The 24,326-nt window shown below is 34.2% G+C and overlaps 1 long non-coding RNA gene across 1 annotated transcript in view; it reads left to right on the top strand.

Moving 5' to 3' along the window:
- LOC124408052 overlaps positions 1 to 24,326 on the top strand; it is a 67,998-nt gene that overhangs the window by 9,641 nt on the left and 34,031 nt on the right. The window contains exon 2 of the long non-coding RNA XR_006929390.1: positions 13,494 to 13,571. This is a non-coding gene — a long non-coding RNA (uncharacterized LOC124408052). The remainder of the gene's footprint in view (positions 1 to 13,493; positions 13,572 to 24,326) is intronic.

Below are 24,326 nucleotides of genomic sequence, written 5' to 3' on the forward strand. Positions count from 1 at the left end.
TTTTGACTTGTGATATTTTTATTTTGGGATTATTTTTATCTTGGGTTATTTTTGTTTGCGTTCATTGTTGTCTGAGATTATTTAGCTTTTCGTTACTTTTGTCTTGGGTTTATTTCCACACGGGAGATTAAAGGTCCCTCACACCGAATGATAACGACGCTCGAAGTTTCTGAAAACTGACCCCCAAACTAAAAATGTCGAAATCGCTGTTCGGACTTCGGATGGGTTTGAATTTCGACAGAAACTTCGCCCGATCATTCGATGTATTAAAATTCTTGAAACATTCTCTGCAGCTTTTGGTCCGGAATCGAAAACCTATATAGCTATATATTATTCGAACATTGCAGGGTTGTTTTTCTCGGCACATCTGACGCTTTCGGTGCGAACTTTACTTTGACTAAAACTTTCTCGATTATTTCGTGCTTCTGATTTTGTATTGTCGAATTGTCGGAATTTCTCTGCGATATCGGAGACAATCGCTGCTGGATTCGCTTTCATTCCTCTTTACTGAACTGTCTTAAAAGTATCGATACCTGCCACCGTTTGTCCATCGGAATTTTCAAACACGTCACGCCGACCTCGCGAGAAGCTCTTTTCATCCAACTTTAATTTAATTGACAGGAATTTCATCCTTTCAAACTTGTCGCGACTGCTGATGAACATTTCTATTTTCATTTATATATTTCTATATTCATTTGTTCACTGACATGACGAATACTAGGCTCTATTGGTTAATGATAAACTGGGGTTGGTTTGAATTTGAATTTACAAAAATCCTCTTAGACGCTTATTCTTAAGGGTCTAAACTTTGACAATATGGAGATAAAAAATCGGTATGTCCTTTGAAAAAAATACAATATCCGAGAATAATAAAATTAGAAACGAATGCTCAGGAAACCATTGCTTCGAAAATCGTTTCAAAGCGTCTGATTTGTTCGATTTCATTCTGAGAAAACTGTTTTTCACAAAGTAGCTGAAACGTAGTTTCTTTTTTTTTTTTTTTTTTTTTTTTTTTCTTTCAGTAATGAATTTACTATTGTCACTTGTTGATCAACGATGCCGACGTGATAAAAAATAAAATGAATAAACAAATAAAAAATGTCCGCGTCGTTTCGGCGAATCTTTTGAAGAGTTTTTTTTTTTTTTTTTTTTTTTTCTTTTTTCAAATCAGAACCAATTTACTGAATTTTCGATCTTGATTTTATCGACGATACCGCGATTCTTCTTTATTTCAAATTATCGAAAAGATAATCTCCGTAGCTCGGGAATATAATTATTTGACGTATATTATTCGAATAGCCTCCTTAACCTGATTTTCGCAATTACCCGTCGACACAAAAATCTCACGTTACGAATGCCCGAATAATTCGATCTCGTTTCCACCCAACCTTTCCGCGATCCGGCAATTCGATAGCTAAAATTCAGCTTGCGTTTCATACACCATACACGAATGCTCGCCGGTCTGGGTCTCGATTTTCACTGTATCGAATCACTCGTCCTTGAAGCTTTTTCAAGGATTGTAATCCGAGGTTCGAAACGAAGCACTCGGAGATCGTAGGCCAGTGAATTCGTCCATCAGGCATCATCGAGTGTTCGATTTACACGTTGAAACACGGAAAAGCTTGCGCTTTGCGGAAAAGTTGCTAACCGACAGGGCATAAATTACCCGATGAAAAGCTTCTCGATTTTCACAAAGGATCCGTTCTTACGATTCAAACTTTATCCCCAACGAAAGAGAGTTTTCCGGAAGACGGATAACCGTCGATCCTTAAAACGTAATTAACCAAATTCACCGCTCGTTTTCACCCTCATCGCGCCCTTCTTAATTCCCAAAAAGATGAAAAAAAAAACAGAAGAAAAAAAAAAAAAATGTAGAGCTTCGCAGAGCTTTCGCTCCGATGAGGAATGTTTCCAAAAATTATACGTACACGCGGTATTAAAATTTTTGTATTTATTACAGAAACAGTGACGAACCACTGTCCGAAGATCAGTTAAATAATAATTAATAATTTAAATTGATAATTTTTCTGTTAAAAAAAAAAAAAAACTGACGTATCCCCCCTTTTTTATTATAGTTTCGAAAAAAATCTGCCATTTTTTTATACTCACCGACTATGCGTTTTGTGATATTTCGCTACAGTGCAGCGCCGCTGTGTTACGCTTCCAAGGAGATTTTACGTCCTCGCTGCTAGTGCGAAAAGATAAGAGTTTTACTTCCAGCTGCGGTCAACGTGTCGTCCGTTTGTTATACCAACAGTGATAATTGTGCCACCGTTATATATGCTTATAATCTACTTCGTGCCGTATGTAAACTGCGGCCATTGCTTTCTCATGATGGGAAAAAAAAAAAAAAAAAAAAAATTTCATTTGTTACAGTAACTGGAAAATTTTTTTATTGTAAATTTGGTACGGTTACAATAACGTCAGAAATGTTGTTGCGGAATGACAAGTGTTACACGTAGCACAAGTGATTATTTTGTGCAGATTTTTTGACAATTCCGAAATCAAATCAGTTTTTACGATTGACTGCATTCTTTTTTTTTTTTTTTTTTCTCTTTCTCTCTTTCTTTTGCGTCGAAGAAGCCCTCAAATACGTCTAGCAGCGCCGAAAATGTGCTACAAGATTTTTTTTTTTTTTTTTTTATAGAAATAACAATAAAAATTAATATTTTGGTATTTAATTGCTTTACAAAAAAAATTGTTTCACTTTATTTAGAGAAAAAAAAAAAAAAAAAATTGATCCACGATTGGCATCATATTTCCAGTAAATGATGATCGATCTGCAAAATGAAAAAAAAATTGCGTCTTCTTGCGCCAATTTTGCTCTAGTTTATCAATCGCCTGCTGCTGAATATAAGGGGCTGAAGAATCGTGTGGGGTGTGTAAAATATAGGCCAAATTCTGAGCTGCGTGACCAGAGACACGAGTCGGTAATCTCGTTTCGCTAATACGTGCCAACCTTGCCGCGACCTTTCATATCCACCTTCTTAAATTCACCTTTTTGACCTCATCGGTGGGATTCGGATGGCCTTCTAAGTATTTCACTTGGTATTTTTTTTCCTCCCTCATCCCCCCGTTTCCATCAATTTCTCGTCTTTGTTCAACCCATCCAAACTGGATTGGTATTTCAGTGTATTCATAATATATGAAACGTGTTGTTCGATTTTTGGACTCACAATCAGCTAGGGTTGATGAAATTTTTGTGCTATTTTTACAATGTTATATTTTTTCTTTCGTGGTTTTACCTGGTCGAGTATGAAAATGGAAAAAAAAAAAACTGGATTTTGTGAATTTTTAAATTGCGATTGTTGTATCTAATTGACCTAATTGTCGTCGAGGTAATTAAACCTATAAGAAATTGAACGAATCTACTTCACACAAAAAAAGATTTTCACACTCTTCTTATCGATTTCGATATAAATGAAATTTTACTGACTTTCAATATGAAAAAACGTGCCGGAAAAACATGAAAATGGAAGATTTTGTCGGTCTGTCCGACAAACTTGTGCAAAAAATTTGTATCTGATAGGACTTGGTAACCAAATGAAAATACATTGACACATAAATTTGAAAAGAAAAACCACAATTTTTTTTTTAGTTTTTTTTTTTTCATCAAAAACGAAATATTCGTGAATCATTTTTTTTTTTAAATAAATAAATATACAAGCTGGGAAAACTTGATCGTGTATTTAGAAAAAGTAACGAGGCAGAAAAAATATATGTTTGAAAATCAACGAACCGACATTTTTCTAAAAATCTATTTTTCGGATTATAGAGGTTCGAAAACGCTGAGATTCGTTGAAAGTAGAAAAAAGTGATTTTCGATCTAAAACTTGATACTTTTCTTGTGTCACCAAATGTAAATGAAAAGTAAAAAGAAATCCTACACTATTTTAGACAGACTACGAAGAAAAATGTTTTCAATTTTAAAAATGCCGAATACTTTTTACCTCTGTGTAAATATTTGTCGTTTCATCTTTACCTTACAACAGCATCAACTTACCCGTGTATACTCGATAAGTTATCGGTTCAAAAGTAGATATATGAATAGTATAAACGTGCCATAAAATCGACTCAGCGCGTTCAAATTGCAAGTCGCACTTTTCTCTCGTTAGCGAATGGGATTTCCAAGTTAACTAACGCGTGTACAGTCCAGGCAAGAAATTCATGCCTTGACGAATCTTCGAGTCGTTTTGTAGAAGGAGAAAAAAATATTCAATTCCCTTATGCTCAATATTCTTGACGTGCATCCTTTCAGCCCGTCAATTTGTCGTTCAAGGGTTGAAACCGCTCCTAAAGTTTATTTCCAAAAACTGATTTCTTCTACGATTTCTCGTTGTACCGACGTAACATCCATTGATTAAATTTATTCGACACTTTTCATTAAGGGGGTATTCTGGTTCAGAAATTTGAAAAAAAAAACTGTTTTTTTTCTGCGTATTTCCAGAGTTCAGACCTTTAAGGATAAGCCTCTAAGAGGATTTTTGAAAATTCAAATTATTTTCGAAGTTACTGTTATTTTTCTGACGTGCCAACTAAATCGATCCGGCCGGAACGAATCTTTAATTTCGCGTTTTTCTCTAAACTACTTTTTTCGATACGGTTGACATGATATCTCGAGTCCTGATAGCCCGATTTACTTGAAATTTGGTAGAAATGTTCTTTGTATATCCCTCTATGGTTGAAAGCACGGGTTGAGAAGAAAAAAAAAAAGAAAAATTGTTACTATTTTAAAAAAATTCGGAACGGTCAAAAAACAGGGGCACAAAAAAACTGTTTTTCCAGATCTTCGGTATTGTGTGAAAAAAAAATTATTCTCTCTTAGCGTGCTCCGGACTATTGAGACGTCTTTACTAATGAAGAATTTCTTTTTTTTTTTTGGATTGTTTGTTTCGCAACAGTACAAGAATAAAAAACGTGTCAACCAGGACGTGCCTTTTTTTTTTTGTAGCCCCCACTTTACCACCCTGTAAATTTTCGTATTTTTTATTAATCTTTCTTGCATTCTTGAAACCGTCAATAAAGGTCTTGTAAAAAAAAAAAAAAAAAATGGATGGTAAAAATATTTTTTATTTCCTTTTTATCTCACTTAGAAAAATGCCTAAAACTTAGACCTTTTGACCAGAATACTCCCCTAACAACTGGCTACAACCCTTATTTTTAAACGAGGTGAAATCGAGGGGTGGTTTCTACTCGTTGATTTTATTCATCGCGAAAACGCTCTCAACATCATCTTCTTTGCCAAAATACGGTTTTCCTCGCCACCGAATGAGGGAGGAAATCGCACGTATATCATTTGTTTGCCCTCGTCGATATTCGGATAACGAACCCTCCCCCCTTATTTCCTTCACTCAACCGGATGTTGACCGAAACGGTGTGAATTAGTTATCACTGACGACGAAGACTCGTGACGTCGCGACGCCTCCCTCGATCCTCCGCAAACATTTAATGTACCACCACCGCCTATCCATCAAAATCCTGCCACTTGGACGACTTGGACTTCGAAACTTGGTCGACGTCTCTTTGCCGTCGCGGTTACGCGCTTGGCGAAAAGTTTTGTCCTCTGATCGCCAAGAACAGGTTGCTTAATAAGGATGAGTTCATCGTTCAATCTGAATTGCAATAAAAATTGCGATTTAGTGTTACGAAATTCTCAAAAATTGATTATTCGTGAAATTTTTATTAGTTTTTCTTTCAACCGATCGACGAGAGGTTTTTTTTTTTTCTACAACTTTTTAAAATCCAAATAGATTATTCGAACGAAAAGCTTGAGATATTTGAAAGAATCTATTCTCCAGTAATAAAAAGAGAGGTAATAAAAATTTAATTTCGGATAAATATCTTTTTTGTTGGACCACTGAAAATTCGTTGCAATATCGTTTCGGTTTAAAAATAATTAAGCTTTCTAATTTTTTTTTTTTTTTTTTTTTATGCATTATATAATTGAGAAGAAATTCTTTAATAAAAATTTTATCCAAGCTCTGATTTCTTTAAATAATTTCGTATGACTATTGTATTCATTTCATTTATTGTGTAAATGAGAACAGCCTAAATAAATGACGATTCTTGTCTGGAATACCTGGAATTCTCAGGGAATTACGTTTTTTTCACAGGTCACCGGACACCCTGTCTTTTAATAAAAGTTCGCTTCTGCATCCTGAGGATCTTATTTTTTTTTGCACGTTACAGGTTTTCACAACGTTTTCGCATAACCTCTAGCCTCTAAATGTGCAAAAATTTCCTCGATGTTATTCGAATAGGCAAACTCTTGGGATATATTTCACGGGCTAATAATTTTCCAATGCATGTAACGGATTTCCAATACTCAACACGCAGAGCGCCGTTAGACCGCGACGCTGCGCTCTTACTTCGACCCTGATGCGGAAGGTGCGCACCTATATCACACATCTATAAATATTTTCGATAAAGGTCGTTGCAGGGGATCTAATGCCGGTAACATGCATTCAATAAATCACGGAATTTCGAGAAGCGGGCAAATTTTACGACTTTACGAACTCTCGACGCATTTGCAGCTTTCTTCTAAATCGAAAATTACCCAAATTTTATACTTAAAATTTTGGAATATCAAAATTACAGTGACTGAACGAAATTTCATTTCAATTCGTTTCATTCACCTTTTTCACTCCCCTCAGTCGGTAAACTTTAGTGTTTTCATATAATTGTAATTCTGTAAAAGGAGAGATAGAAATTCCGACGATTTTTTTTTTTTTTTTTTTGTTTCTTGAGTCTTATGTGACAAAATGTTAGTTTTTGATATATTTTAAGAGACCACTCCAAAGGACAGTTAAAAAAAAAATGTTCGAGGTCCCTCCACATTTTTTAAAATGTCAAAAATCGTCAAAAAATTATAAAAAAAAAAATATTTTCAGTATTTTGTTTGATTTTTATTTCATGTCGTGGTGTATTGTTATCGATTCTTTCTTACTAAATTGAGGAAAAAAAATTTCTGAAATTTTAATATGAATATTAAAAGGTCGCTCGAAAAGATCTAAAGAAATGCAGCAAAAAATTGAAAAAAAATTATGAGCGACCTTTCAAAATTCAAATTTTGAACTGAAACTTTCGGAAACTTATTTTTTTTTTTTGTCTATAAAATTATACCGTAACGGAGAAAAAAATCAAAAAAAAAAAAAAAATCGATTTTCGACGATTTCTGACGTTTGAAAAAATGTGGAGCGACCTCTTAAAATTTTTTCTTGAACTGTCCTTTGGAGTGGGCTCTTTAAATATTAAAAACTAACATTTTGTCACACGAGACCCGAAAAAAAAAAAATAGCTGATTTTTTTGCGCCACCCTAGTGTACACCTATATATATATACTGTTTTAAGGGGAACGTCAGTTGAACTATAAACTATTTCGATTTTCTTGAAACTTGAATTTATAATAAAGCTCCATGAAACGAGTGGTTTTTACTCGGTTCTAATCAGTTACATTCCACCTGTGTCCAGTTATTATTTGAAATAACGTCAAAAAGTGGTGTTTTTAGAAAAGATCTTTGCGTTACAATTCTCATCGTAAAATTGGAAAAAATTTCACAGCCATTAGAGGAGCGTAGAGAACAAAAGTTAACATCGAAATTGCAAGCCGACAAGTTACCACCTAATTGTCCCAATAATTGGTAATTGACAATTTTCAAGTTAATTCAAGCAAATAGAAAATTTTTAGAGTTTCACTGACGTATCCCTTTAGCGCAGAAAATTCTGAGGAAAAACCAAAAATCGACTCGTCGACAAGGTTGCATATCTTAAGTAATTCTGTTGGACCGGTTGAATCGTTTTCAATTAATTTTTCGCCCACCAAGAACCACTTTCCGAGGAAACTCGAAGGGTGTTTTGTACCCCCAAGTATCCGACTCCTGCAATTTTGTGTGCGATAAATTCCTGTTCGAGGATCTCTAATAGCGTTAAGAAGCAGCCCGGTTTTATAAGCGTCTCTGCCTCTCGGCTCTTCGTCGTCTTTCCCGATGTGTCAACGTGCCGCGACGTATTATTTAACTACGGAAAATACGTGCTTCGCTGAAAGATTTTTGCCTCTTCAAAGGAAAAAAAAAAAAAAAAACCAATCTCCTCGCCCTTGTTTTTTAAAAATTATTTATAGTAATTAATATCGCAATTGTAAAAGAATTTACTGGTTTATTGTGGTGCCAAGCCTTTTTTTTTACAAACATTAATAAAAAACATTTCATTTTCGGCGGAGCGTAAAATTAATTTTTTGGATGTGTCAATATAACGTTTGGACCAAATTTTCATGCTCCAGATTTTTTAAAACGTCAGAAATCGTTAAAAATCGATTTTTTTTTTTATTATTTCTTTTCTCGTTACAGTATAATTTTCTAGACAAAACAAAAATAAGTTTCCGAAAGTTTCGTTTCAAAATTTGAATTTTGAAAGGTCGCTGACAATTTTTTTTCAATTTTTTGCTGCATTTCTTTAGATCTTTTCGAGCGACCTTTTAATATTCATATTAAAATTTCATACATTATTTTTCTTTAATCTAGTAAGAAAGAATCGATAACAATACACCACGACATGAATTGAAAATCAAACAAAGTACTGAAAATATAATTTTTTTAATTTAATTTTTTGACGATTATTTACACTTAAAAAAATTTTGAGCGACCTCTTAAAGATTTTTTTTTGAACTGTCCTTTGGAGTGGGCTCTTAAAACATGAAAAACTAACATTTTTTCACACGAGACTCAGAAGAAAAAAAATAGTCGGCTTTTTTGCGCGACCCTAATATATGTATATACATATATCTATTATGCAACGGTGTTTGCTGCGACATTTTTCTCCAGCTTTCAATTTCCATCACTCTCTCCCTCTCTCTCTCTCTTTTCCCCTCTTTTCCTTTCCTCTCTCATACCGAGTTTTCTCAAGATCTCAAATATTTGCCTTAGCATGTTCATTCTGCAGAAGCAAACCCGTCGAGAGTTGGTGACGCGATTCAATATCTCGGTCAGAGAAATCACTATTTGTATTGCGATTTATACATACATCTTGTGTATACACACATATATACATTCTTTCACCCTATATATATATGTATATATTCTACCGAGTAGAATGTTAAAAAGAAATATAAAATGATTTTTAGGTGGTCGAGGTTTAAACACTGGTCGAGTTAGCGTGGAATACCTCATACATACATATATATTTTTCCTCCTCACTGCTATCGTACATGAATTGAACATTTCATATGATCCGTCCATATTTATATAATTACTCTTTCTTTTATTTATATATATATATATATATATATATATATTTTTTTTTTCTGCAAGAACTTGTCGAAATATCGAATTCACGTCCAAATGTCTGAACGACGTATATATTTTCGTTTCGTTTGGTAGAAAAAAAAGTAGAAGAAAAAAGAAAAAGAAAAGAGAAGAAGAAAAAAAAAAAAAAATTAATTATGGAAATGCAAACTGTATTCGATAAAAACATCCATTCTCTCAACAATTATGCACAACGATAAATTATTTATTTATTCACTTTCTTTTTTGCATACGCCTTTAGAAAATTGATTTCGGGGTCGATTGAAATACAATCGTCATTGTTATTATCTCTGCGGGAGCAAAAGTTTCTTCCGGTGTGAAAAAAATGAATTATATATGCTGCTACAGAGGAACGCCTACGTGATAGGTGATTGAAATATATTTCTCTCTCTCTCTCTCTCTCTCTCTCTATATCTCTCTTCGTCACTATTGTCCGAAATGTAATTTCGTCATTCATATTCGCAATTGTTGTTTTCAATCTTGAGAATCTTACAATATACATATAAGCTCAGACTTTTTTTTTTTTCTTTTTTTTAGATAATTTGAACGCTGCTCTGTACCTTTTGAGTGTAGTACATATACATCAGCTCTTAAATATACTCGCGACTACCGATGTCGCGATTTTCTCGTGGGACACGCGACGCCCACATTATACTGTATATTACTATACCAAGAGTTTCATGTTTATAGGCACCTTTACCCACTATATAATAGGTACACGAGAGAATCTGAGACTTTCACGTGACGTCGAGAGATGGAAAAAAAAAAAAGTTATGGACGAAGAAAGGTGGCGGGGGGGGTGGGGGGGGGATTATGAGGATAGAGATGAGATTACGCACGTTTAATTCCCACACTACGTTGAATTTAATAACAGACGTTTTAACGACAACAGTGTTGTGGGTCTTTTTCGTTTTCTTGTTTTCTTTTTCTTTTTTCTTTTTTTTTTTTTTTGTTTCCATTACAGACAAATTTTAGTGAGAGTCATTGCGTAAAACGTTCGTGATTGTATTGGAACAATTTGAGCAAGCTTGCTAATCGGCTTGAATGAAGAAAAATATCCGTAAAAGATGCGGCTGTGAATAGACCGCGCTTTCGAAAATGAAAGAGAAGTTAATTTTTCACAAGGTACAAAAGAGAAACGTGTATATTAGGTGGGGATTTTTTTTTTTTTTTTTTTTTTTTTTTTTTCTTATAGTAAAAATTTTGTAAAATTTGAATGACATTTGCAAGCGATGAAAGTCGTTTTTTTGGGAAATTGAAGATGAACCGTTTTTGCACCGTTTTTGAATCGGGTGGTGATCCGAAATCGATACTTTTTGTTAATTTTATCATTATCATATATATATATAGATAGCACATTGGATATTGAATGAACTAATATACGGGCAATCTAGAATAATTTGATTGAAAATTAACAAAGAAATAATACATATTTCTTATTGTTTCGAAATAACGATGACAAAATAGTAAATTCATCCATCATTTCACACTACACGGTGACTTATTTTATTCAGAAAATTATATTCTATAAAGTCACTGGAATAGATTTCGCGTTTTATCAAAATCAGTTCTATATATATATATATATATATATATATATATATTACCTACGATTTGTCGATGATAATTAATATCGGTGAAATGTTGTCGAATTGAACATTTTAAAATGGCTGTATATTGAGAAAAAAAAAACAAAAAAAAACAGAAGATCGTTTGCGTGAGATTGTACGAAATAATCTGTCCAATGTAAAACGAGCCATCCTGTATGTGTATATATGTAGAATCTAAGTAATTGTTATATTTTTTAGCTTTCCATTGCAGAAAAATGTAAAAGAAAAAAAATCTACGTCTAATTAGCTTTGATTTATTTATTTGTTTTTGTATATCCAGAGAAAACATATTAGCTGAAAAGTATGTAAATAATTAAATAACAATCCTGACGAGGTGCGACACTGTATAATCGTCCTTGCATTTATGATAAAATTGTTAAAAAAGAAGAGATTGAATTTCATCTCAGCAAACATTCGTAATCGTCGGGATTCGCGTAGAAGAAGCAAAAAAATAATTCTAGATCTATTCGGTGCTGAAATATATTTCCGCCGCATGTCGCACCGTCGCAATTAATCGAGAGGTTAAACGAGCAACGAAGACATTTCAGGCTGATCGAATTGCGGTGAGAAAGAGTACGGGCGAAGCTAACCTAAAGCTTTTTGCGTCTAGTCGAGCTTCTGCGGCGCAGCTTGGATCACATGGTGAAGAAAATTCTGGGAGAAAAGGGAAGCGATTGCCGCGGCACGTGCGAATTGCTTTTCTAACTATACGAAACGTTAAATACGCTATAGAAATCCATGTAGCCTATGTTCACCGTGTTCCTGGGGTGCGAGAAATTAGGGGGTGGAATGGCGGAAGGGCGCAAGGGTGGGAGGGAGGGAGAGTTTCGAGTTGGCGCAGCTTTTGCTCGGGATGAAAGGCTCGCTCGCTCCTCATCCCGCTTCCTTAACTTTCCGCAACTAAGTTTCTCATATCTTCTCAACCTGGGCGATATTCGCGTATAAGTCGTCGTAGTCTTCGTAGTCTGCTTCGTCTTCTCTTCTCTTCTCTTCTCTTCTCGTCTCGGTGATAGTTGAACGAAACACAATAAATTTTGTCACCTGACATGAAGACGACGACGAGCTCTTGACGGCGATGCTGGAGAAACTCCTCGAGAGAGAGAGAGAACATCACGGGGATGAACGTGTATATATAACTACTAAGTACTAACTATATTCATATATCCTTTTCAGAGGTGTTTTGAAGTCCGTTTAACGCCGCAACGTTACGCTCTGCGTTTTGTTGTTATACCTACTCATTATTGTACCGAAAGGGATTTCGGGGTTGCGTATTCACCTTGATCATTATGATTGTTTTTTTTTTTTTTTTTTTTTTTTTTCAAATTTTCATCATCTTCGTTGATACGAGGATGGTATTGGTTTAAATCGAAAATCCCTTTTTTTTTTTTTTTATTTTAACAATTTACTTATTAATTTTTTTTTTCACATTTGATTCAATCTTGCAACAAATAGAAAATATGCAGTATCAACAATTATAATCACTCTGATATACTTAATCGTGTCGCAATTTCTTGTAATTACAATAATATTTAAACCGTTGTTGCATATAAACGATACGTATTTCATTAGAATCTAGTTGTTTTTTTTTTTTTTTCTTCTTCTTATTTTTGGCGACCAAAACGAATTAACTTTCCTCATTATCACGCCTTCGCATCGTTATTTAGTTCTTCAATAAATTCTAGACTATTTATTTTTTATTTTTTTTTGTCCTTTTATTTTCCCTCACCAACTTATTCTCATCTTTATATAATGAATTCCTTGATAATCCTTATATTCTTGATTCACTTTAAGACTAGACTATATAGGTCAATTATACGCAAATTTGACTTGTAAATTGTTGTTGTTCTTTTTTTTTTCCCCTGACTTTCTTGTTTTCATCCGTATTCTACCGATGGAATATAATTTATACTCTTGAAAATGCAAAGGCAACCGGTTTTCAATCCCCGATGGGAATGAAAATTCCTTTCTCGTTGATCTCCACTTGCAGCAGCCACAGCAGCAGCATACTTTACCACTTATTCATATTCTACGCTGAATCGGAAAGGAAATTGAAAAATTGCGGATAAAAAAACAAAAAAAGCAAAGAAACGAAAGAAAAAAAAACTGATCCGAATAGAAGCAGAAGAGCAAGAAGAAACAAAAAAAGGAAAAAACAGTTCAAAAATAAAAGGCAAACGGAAAAAGTGGGCAAGGAAAAATTTTTCCCGCTTCTATCTACACCTATCTATATATACATACGTATGCAGATACATAATAATGCACATACCTATGTACCTAAAGGTATATACATATATACACCAAGTTCCGAAGTAGGATTAACCTCTGCAGAAAGATCAATCCGAACGTAAAATTCAGTCGTAAAAATTGTAGAGCAAAAGTAGAAAAAGGTGGTGGGGTGGGAGAAAAGAAAAAAGAAAAAGAAAATGTCTGGGAAAACTTTGTCGCTGCAGCGACATTCCCCCGTATTTTTTTTCCGTTTACATTCTCAAGCTGCATTATCAGTCCTGCTCCGACTCGTTCTTTGACTTTCAGCGCTGCAATTTCTTGTTCTTTAATTAATATTCCTTTCATTTCTCTGTTGCAGATCGACGTTGATTTGATTCGGTGTAGCGAACGAACTTTGCTCTGCATACGGAACTGAGAGAAATCGCTGATTTTAAAGGTAGGTAAGCGGAAAAGTGGAAGAAAAATATAAGATTGGAATTTGTAATTTAAATGGTAGTTAATAACGTTGAGGGGAAAAATTCTTAATTGACAATTTTATGCTGTCTTTGAAGCTGTCAGGTTTTTTTTTTTTTCATTATTAATATCAGTGTGTTTCGCTTTGACGCGGTTTACCGCGTTTCAGAAATTGAACTTGAACTTGAAAATAACGATTTTGTCACAACGTGAATCGTTACGATAACATTGCTAACTTGCTAACTTCCGTCTCGTAGAGAAATAACATAAAGTTACCGGTATTTACGGAGATGAAGAATTTCGAATACCTGCCTATTTCGAGTTTCATTTACAAAATTCGTTTTACATGTCTACCGTACGAAAAGATTTTCGGTTTTCTTTTACCAAATTGTCGTTTTTATTCAATCAGCTGCGATCTAAGAATAAGATAATTATTAGAAATGTGTGCTCGAATTGTAAAGCCGACATAACAGAGACGTTTATACTAAATTCCAAATTTTGACGCACAAGATTTTTATTTTCCAAATTATAAGTAGGAACAGAAGTTTGCGAATGAATTTTATAAATTATCGAGTGACCATCGCGACGAAGCGAAAATGATACCGGTCGTTACCGGGTCAAAGGTCGCGAAAGTAGGAGAAAAAGAAAAGGAGAATCTATAGGCGAAGGAGGCTGAGTTGCTGAGGTTCGGCATCGTCGTCTTTGCCGAAAGATAGCCTCCAGCCAATTTCAACGAGCGAATTGACTCTCGGAGAGAAAAAGAGAAGAATTATGGGTAATATGAAGGTGGTAAGGAGCCAAGGCTCGCAGCTCTCATGGCTGCTCCTACTATCTCCAACACCTTACATGTGTATATACATATAAATATATACACCTATACTATACGTATACACTCGGGTACCTTATTTATACCCTCTCTTTCTCTTTCTCTTTCTCTTTCTCTCTGCAGGCTGCAAGATCCCTAAATCCTGATACAGAATCTCTTAGCTGTAATCCCGCGCGATAGGTACAGCCCTGCAAGCCAGATGCTTTAACGGTGCTGCCACGTGCGTGTAGTAGTACTGTCGCGGGTGTTGAAGAAATCGAAACACACTAAGTAGATACACACGGCTTGTACTGGACACAGATTCCTTTACCGACTATGTTACCGACCTTTAGCCAAGACACAAACCATTTTCTAGAATATTTTTACGGTTGGATAAGTGTCGGTAACAGTGTCGGTATAGGAATCTAGGAATCTGGGTGTCGATCAAATCGACATACACGAAGTAGATACCCACAGCTGGTTGTGGACGCAGATTTTTTTTTATTTTTACCTATACTGACTTTGTTACCGACCCATAGCCAAGACACAAACCATTTTCTAAAATGTTTTGACGGTTGGATAAGTGTCGGTAAGAGCGTATGTATAGGAATCTGCGTACAGAACCAGCTGCGTATACCTACTAGACAATGGTGATAAATTTTTTTGAATCAACAGTACATTAACACTTGAAAGGCCGAAAAGCAAACAACCAGTCTGGCATGCAATCTTTTTTTTTTCATTTTTACCTATCACCCATGCTTCGGAGCGTTACGATCATCACCGATAGATTATATCTGCGCGATATTCGATGAAAGCAGAGGGGACAGTTTGAAAAAAAAAAAAACTCATATATAAATATCCTCGACGTGTGCAAATATGTATCTATATGTCCGCATATGCGTGTATATTATATTTTGTCTATGCAGATCAGTACTGCCGAACGCCGGATTCCGGATTTCCTCTCAATATCGATATCTGTCTGGTGATACCGTGTGCAGTAAATTTCGTTTGGATACTATCGCCGCGATGTCGCGTCGCTGGAACACATGCCTTCCGTGCAACGCGGTAACAACGAGAATTTTATTTTCATTATACATCATGTACAATACGTACGCAGTGCGTAGGGGTGTTTCAGAAAAAAATAATTTGCGATTTTCCACCATGGCATTGAATGTGTAAAAAGTTTGTTAATGCTGCAAGAAAGATTCTGTAAAAAGACGAGCGTTCTACGTTATGCGGAAGATCGCGTTTTGTTGACTTTTCACTTTTATACATTTCTTCAAATTTATGAAGAATCGTGAATGAAATTTTATTTTCTATCGCTCAAGTCGATCCTCGATGTCAATTTACGTCGCAAAAGAAGACGCAGACTTGTAATATCAAGTATTCAGTATATACGATTGAGAAGTCTGTTTGATAACCTTTTCATTATTAATTCAATCGCATAAAATAGTTGCTATTTAATATGTCCTCTTGATTTATAGGTGATAGCCGGTAAGTCGCCAAAAAATTAAATTAAAAAAATTATATTTTCAGTATTTTGTTTGATTTTTAATTCATGTCATGGTGTATTGTTATCGATTCTTTCTTACTAAATTGAAGAAAAAAAATTCATGAAATTTCAATATGAATATTAAAAGTTCGCTCGAAAAGATCTAAAGAAATGCACCAAAAAATTGAAAACAAGTTATGAGTGATCTTTCGAAATTCAAATTTCAAACTGAAACTTTCGGGAACTTATTTTTTTGTTGTCTATAAAATTATACCGTAACGAGAAAAAAAAAAAAAAAAAAAAAAAATCGATTTTTGACGATTGCTGCCGTTTTAAAAAATTTGGAGCGACCTCTTAAAATTTTTTTTTTGAACTTTCCTTTGTTGTGGACTCTTGAAACATCAAAAACTAACATATTGTCACACGAGACTCAGAAAAAAAAATAGTCGGTTTTTTTGCGCCACCCTAATACATTTATATACATGAAATTACATGCCTATCTAGGTATACGTATCGCACAATGGGTGCAGTGTTCTGTACCCGCGTTGCAGTTCGAGTTTTGACGTTGAACTGCAGGAATATGTTGCATTATATTATATTTTACAACAGCATCTGGTTTGTCGTGGGGCGACGAGTGCAGAGGACCAGATGGATGCATCCGTACGTTTGACACGCATGGCTTATAGATGATATATTCTTGTATCATGCTGTATGTACATCATACATGTATGCACACAGCTCTGCATATCTTTGCCTGCAATCTTATTAACATTATTATTATTATAAGTAACATGTGAGTGTCAAGTTCACGTTATATATATATATATATATTATATATATATATATATATATAGTTGATGAGAGAATTTCACACACGGATGCAATTGTTCACTTACTTGCATCGTTTCTCTCTGAAATTTTTTAAGCTTTCAAATACACTTTAAAAATAACGGCGGTGTGACGTGGGGCGGGGGGGGGGGGGGTCTTAATTCTTTGTTACAAGTATAACGTAAGCGAAATTTTGTGCGATTTTCTTAATTATTTTTGAAATCTTTAATTTTCTCGAGACTCAGAGCCAAGGAAATGATGAATAAGAGAAGAATGAAATTGAAAGGGTGATTATCAAGTCTTATGATCGAGAAGTTGGCACGTATGCCATTCACTGGCTGGGAAGGAATAAAAAACCAAACGAAATGCAAAATGGCGTGTAATACTTTAAACACATGTGATTATCTCGGAATTACGTACACATGTATAGAGCAAAATCCCACGCACACATGCGTAAACGTAATTTGTAACGAGTGTCGAAACTCGGCTGTCGTAAAATTCCGTTAACATATTATTTAATGCACACGCAGTGGGAACTGGTTTATTCAAAACCCGTGCAAAGCGTTCAAAATTTATTTACGCAACGGCAGATTATGTGTTGCTGTTAGGTATATATGTATACGTTGGTACGTTTTACGTATATATATATGAGGGTTCATTCGACACTCTTTAACCGTACAAATCACACGATTCGCAGGATTTGTATTCTCGTCTACGATATGAAATGCAGGTATAAAATTTTACTGTAAAATGTTTGCGAATACGGGCGAGTGAACGGAATTTTTTCACCATTTTATCTAACGGCATTGGAAAAGTAGCAAAGAAGTTTAACTGCGTTGTTTATAAATCGACAATATCGATTCGTTCGGCTTTATTTCTACTTTCTTCTCTTCTTTTTTCTCATTCTTCTACCTACTTTTTATTACTATACTCGCGACTCGGGGTTGAAATTTATTTTCAATTTATGAAAAATATATATATATATATACATTTGTGTTCAGATATTACAGGTACATGTATGTATGTGTACATCAGGGTGGCGTAAAAAAAACGACTATTTTTTTTTTTATTGAGTCTCGTGTGACAAAATATTAGTTTTCGATGTCTAAAAGCCCACTGCAAAGGACAGCTCAAGAAAAAAATTTCAAGAGGTCGCTCCAAATTTTTTTAAATGTAAAAAATCGTCAAAAAATTGAATTAAAAAAATTGTATTTTCAGTATTTTGTTTGATTTTTAATTCACGTCGTGGTTTATTGTTATCGATTCTTTCTTACTAAACTAGAGAAAAAAAATTTATGAAATTTTAATCCGAATATTAAAATGTCGCTTGAAAATATCTAAAGAAATGTACCAAAAAATTGAAAAAAAAATTATGAGCGACCTTTCAAAATTCAAATTTTTAACTGAAACTTACGGAAACTTGTTTTTTTTTTTTTTTTTTGTTTATAAAATTATACCGTAACGAGAGAAAAAAAAAATCGATTTTTGAAGATTTCTGACGTTTTAAAAAATGCGGAGCGACTTCTTGAAAATTTTTCTTTGAACTGTCCTTTGGAGTGGGCTCTCGAAACATCAAAAACTAACATCTTGTCACACGAGACTCGAAAAAAAAAAAAATAATCGGGTTTTTTGCGCCACCCTAGTATACATATACATATACAATACGTATACATATGTATCGATCTCGACTTAACGTCTCCTCGCTCATTCTCTCGATCCTCTCGATTTGCGCATGACTACAGAATCACAAGGTGTACAGAACGGCGCAATATTTCTTCCATACCATTTCACATATGTGGGCGACTCACTTCGGTGACGAGAGATAAAACATTTATGATACAGAACTAAAAGCAGCATCGGCCGAAAATTCACCGAATTTGTTTATTCTCAAACGTTGCGTGAATTTACTTGCAAAAGAAATTTAACACGAATTTATACCATAGTATAGAAATCAGGATAACACATTTTAGACGTCTACAAAAAAAAAAAAAAAAAGAGAAAAATATTTACGAGACGATAAATTTTCTCAATATCACATCTAAATTTCGTCGAAATATTAAATATCCAGGCTTTTTGCGGTAAGATTTTTCGCGTAAACGTATCGCTTCGGAAACCCGAAGTTATATCTCAACTCTGCAAATTACAGTCAAATGTTCTTTTTTTTTTTTTTTTTTTTCAACGAACATTCAAAAGATATGCGAGCGGTCTGAATTCGCACTCGCTAATAATAATAATTGAGCGAAGGGAAAAACTTTGCTCTTTGCAGTGTTTTCAGATTATTTCGTTCTGTTTTTTTTTTTTTTTTTTTTTTTTTTTCTTTCTTTCTTTCTTTCATTCATTTTCTCTGCACGCTTGTTTGCGTTTTTGTTTTCTTATACCGAGTCTAGCAAATACCCCAGCCAGCGTCGAGCATTGTACTCATATAGGAGTAATTGGTACCCTGGTGCAGCACACGAGGTTCGTGCAGCAGCGAAACGATTCTCCCATTCTCACAGCTAATTAGCCCGCGAAGTTTGAATGGCTGCGTGGATAGCGGTACAAATTTACTAATAGAAGTTGGGAACGCTCGCAAGTTGAACCTGCACCGACTCCAAAATAAACTGGGAAATGGGAATGGAAATGGAAATGGAAATGGAAATGGCAATGGCAATGGCAATGGCGATGGAAAGCGTAAGGAAGAGGAGAAGGGGTGGAGGCTTTTCCACTTCGAAGGGTGAAAACTCCCTCAATTCACCGAGGCTTATTAGAGAGCTTGCACCATCTGGTGACTGCGTCTACTTATTTTCCCGTGATTCATATCGCAATATCGCACTCTACTGTGTGCACATCCGTGCACCTAAAACAAACACAACATTCTTATATACGTGACACACACAAACACATATATATCTATATATATATATATTAGGGTGGCGCAAAAAAACCGACTATTTTTTTTTTTTCGAGTCTCGTGTGACAAAATGTTAGTTTTTGACGTTTTAAGAGCCCACTTCAAAGGACAGTTCAAGAAAAAAAAATTAAGAGGTCGCTCCAGATTTTTTTAAACGTCAGAAATCGTCGAAAATCGTTCTTTTTTCTTGTTTGAATTTTTTTTCTCGTTACGGTATAATTTTATAGACAAAAAAATAAGTTTCCGAAAGTTTCAGTTCAAAATTTGAATTTTGAAAGGACGCTCATAATTTTTTTTTCAATTTTTTCGTGCATTTCTTTAGATATTTTCGAGCGATCTTTTAATATTCCTATTGAAGTTTCATGAATTTTTTTTCTTCTATTTAGTAAGAAAGAATCGATAACAATACACCACGACATGAATTAAAATTCAAACAAAATACTGAAAATATAATTCTTTCAATTCAATTTTTTGACGATTTTTGACATTTTTAAAAATTTGGAGCGACCTCTTAAAATTTTTTTTTGAGCTGTCCTTTGGAGTAGGCTTTTAAAACATCAAAAACTAACATTTTGTCACACGGAAGTAAAAAAAAAAAAAAAACAGTCGATTGTTTTGCGCCACCATAATATATATACATATACAAACACCGCTCCATCCAATTGAAAACATTCGCGATTACGAACGCAGGGTGAATGCGCGATTTTTAACCCTAGAACGGATAACAGAGGGGGTGAAAAAACAGCCCGAGCGAATTTAAGGGTGTATTAGTTATATGTACATTCTCAACCAAAAGTGTAAGTCTCGTCGAAAATATTGAATGCTTTATGATAAGATGATAATCTGAAAAAAATCAATCGCAATAAACACGATGAGAAAATTTAATTTTAATAATAACAATAATAACAATAATAATACCCAAAAGTTATCAATGAATTGTTTAACAAAGTTTCAGGGAATGTTTTTCTTTTTCCTTTCTTTTAATATGTGAAACGAATTTTTTTACTTTTCTGAATACACATGAATTTTTTAAGATATTTGTTATATTTTTGATATTACCGTTTTCGAAAATCTGAAATTTTGAAAAATTTTGGAGGAAAAAATTGTGAATTTTTGAATACGTTTTCGTTCCAACGTTGTACATTTAAATTGAAAAGTTTCCGGGACACTGAACGAATAGTTTTTGTGAATACAGAATTATACAAATTATCGAAAACGAAAATTTAAAAAATTTGAGAAAATTCTGTAAAAAATTCACGTGTATTAAAAAAAAAAAATCAACGAATTCATTTCACGTGACAGAAGAAAAATATTCCTTGAAAATCTGTTGAACAAGTTCTTGTTTAAACAATTTCCTGACAACGTTTGGGCATTATTATTATTCAAATGTAATTTTCTGATCATCCTTATTGTGCGGTTGATTTTTTTTTATATCGTCGACGAGACTCACGTTTGATTCAGAATGTATAGTCAATACATCGTTAAATTTTCCGCCACGAGAGAAGAGCTCACGTTTTCAGCTCGAGACACATCAAATTTTTTTACCACTTTTTTGGAACTTACGGAAAAAGGTTCTTTCACCTACCTGATTCTTTATTAAAAAACGAAGAAAATGAGATCCTGTAGAACCCTTAACGATATGATTTACCCGAGAGATAGAATTTACAGGATTGGGGCGTTTTTCACCCCCCGATTCACAGCCAGAATTGGCCTGCAGAACTTTTTATTCCAATTCCAACTTATGTAAACTGCAATGTCAGAGAATATTTTCATCGCAAATCACGAAGGAGTCGGATCACAAGTTTTTACATCTTTTCTCGAATCACCTTCTTGTCCGGCGAATAAACCATCAATGACGAATCTTTATTATTCTTTACTTTTAGATCGAATTATTATTATTGACGGGGGAAAATTGATCGATGTATATTATAAATCATAGAGTTGACTTTTGTCGATTATTTTATCACACAACATGCACCACGTGTCAAACCTTATATCCTAAAAAGTGTTTCAGATGGCGTGAAATGTGAGAGAAATATTCTCGATCTTTTTCACCGTCTTTCCCTTCTGATCTTTACGATTTCACATTGTAATAAATATGGTGAAGAACGCTTCTCTTATGTATGTACGTGCAAACAGGCGCCTATAAACACTTTTTAATTTTGAACAATACCGTTCATCGTAGAATTTGTTTTCATTATCAAATTCCTCGCAAGGATTTTGACGTGTCGACACTTTTTTTTCACGAGGGAACTTCGAACGAACGTTTTATTTTTGACCTGTTTAAAGACGAAAACCAAAAAATGACTGGGAGTAAAACCTCCTCAATTTTTTAATATTATCTGAAAATAAAATAAATTCGATAAAATCAAATTTTCTTCTTAAATCATTTAATTAAGTTAAAAAAATTGACATTTCACATGATTATTGGATGCAGAGTTCGAGAATTTTTATTTCAAAACTTCAAAATAATAATAATACTGAATAATGTTTATAGAAGTCATTTTTGACAATTTGAAAAACAAAATTGCTAATAAAATTTCAAGTTCACCCTATTTTGCCCGCGATATACGTTTCTAATATTTTTTTTCGCATTCTCTACCCCGGGAATTGTCCGGGCACACAGACTCCGCTTTTCTGTTCATCTTTCTTCGTCTTTTCATCTCGAGTCTCGTTCGCTACTCGATTAAATTTACTCTTCGCAGCCGCCGGCCGTCCGCATGGCTCGTTTTTGCGGGACTAACCTGGTTATATACAGGTGCTCGAGATTCTGGTGATCAAAATTCAAGGTGCCGGAGGTTTCCTCGGGTTCAGTGACCCCGTCTGGACGTGTAACTCGCTCGCTCCGAGCCAACCGTGAGATTAAGCCGAAACTTTTTTAACTGCTCGAGTCACACTGTCTCACTTTTTGTCTTTTCAACGTTTCTTTTTTCTTCTTTATATCATTTTTTCATTTCCTCACATCTCTCTCTCTCTCTCTGCGACTTTTCAACCGTGGGGATTACGAAACTGCTAATTACCCGGAGTACGTATTACGCATATATTACACAGGTATTACTGTCCGTGATGAGTGTAATTAAATCGATCCGAATATACTCCTCATCTCTCTCTCTCTCTATATATATATATTCGGGTCACGTAACGTTTACCTAATCAATTACTTTATTGTCGACAAAAACGGTGGATCCAATTTTTTTTAGGGATTCAAAGTCATGTCGTCTATCGGAGGTTTTAGTTCTAGTTCAATTTTCTTTTTCTTTTTTTTTTTTTTTTTTTTTTTTTTTTATTTTCAGTTACGCGTTTTCAAAAACTAAAATATTGAGAAAAGTTGTAAGAAATATGAATAAAAATTGAAATCGTTACGTGTGTGTTGTTGTTTCAATAGAATGAAACGTGACAAAGATAAGATTTGGATCAAACAAACAAGTTTATAATCAAAATCTAATTGTCGAATTGTAATCCTTATATTATACAAAGAAGCTGTTTCACCAAAGACCGATAATTTTTTTTTTTATAATCTTAATTGTGTGTGTTTTTTTTCCCCACAATTCCAGTATTTTTGGAGTAAGGTTTAATCAATTCAAACGTAATTAGAATTTCTTTTTTTTTTTTTTTTTTCGATCAAACAGATCTTTCCATTATTATACAGTTGAAAATTATCTCATTCAATTTGATATAAACACTTTGTTTCCTCTATCTCAATTAATATAAATAAATCAATTATACTGTTTCACGACAGCAATCGACTAACTATACACAATATATAACCAAAAAAAATATTTATTCCGTAAGAGACTCTGTACGTCTGTTGAATCTAAAGAAAAAAAAATACTTCATTTTCTTTCAAATCTAACGAATCCCTGCAAAAAAAAAAAATAAAATAAAATAAAAAAAAATGCTCGTGAAATTTTTCTTCTAGGATTGAACGAAAAAAAATTGATTCATTTCTCCACTCGATAATTATTTATCTCCGAATTTATCTGGCTGCTAATCTACTAAACAGTGTTGATCTTTGGTCAACGAACTTTATAATACCGTTCGAGTTTCCGTCGCTGTACGTTTTATCTCATTCGTGAATTGTCAACGATTGGATTGTACCCACCAAGTTCGTAATTTTCGGATACCTGCAGCGGTACATCCTTGCAGTCGAAAATTGTTCAAATCCTTGCAGTTTGTATGTACCAGGAAGTTCGTATTTACACGAGAGCACAAGATCCGGCTGCTCGGAATCCAGGGAAGGACACTGATAATCCTCAGTCTTGACTCACCGACCGGATCATCCGACGGCGACGTCTGACGATGAGACGTGGCAGTCGGAACGGGGGAAAAGTTTTTCTCCGTCTTGACGCAGTCCTTCTTCTCCGCCTATTTTTCTTTTTCTTCTCTTCTTACCACTCTTGAAACACCGACTTCACCTTCGATCGTGAAAACCATTTTTTTTATTTTTAACGCATACTTTTCATTCATTCATTCACCGTGATATTAGTGAATTTCAACTCGTATAGACTGTTGTAAAGAAAAAACAAAAAAAAAAAAAAAAAAAAAAAAAATTAGAAAACGTATCTTCAAGTTTGTAGATTTCAAATATGCGGCGGTTTGTTAATTCGTTAAACTCGTCCCAAAAATTGTGCAACTCGGGAAAAAAGTTTAAGACAATTATTCCGCAAGAACCCAAAGAACGATGGGGTAAAAATAGAAGAAGAAAAAATACGAACGAACCTTC

The sequence above is a fragment of the Diprion similis genome, chromosome 7 (assembly GCF_021155765.1).
Source record: "Diprion similis isolate iyDipSimi1 chromosome 7, iyDipSimi1.1, whole genome shotgun sequence".
Lineage (NCBI taxonomy): Eukaryota > Metazoa > Arthropoda > Insecta > Hymenoptera > Diprionidae > Diprion > Diprion similis.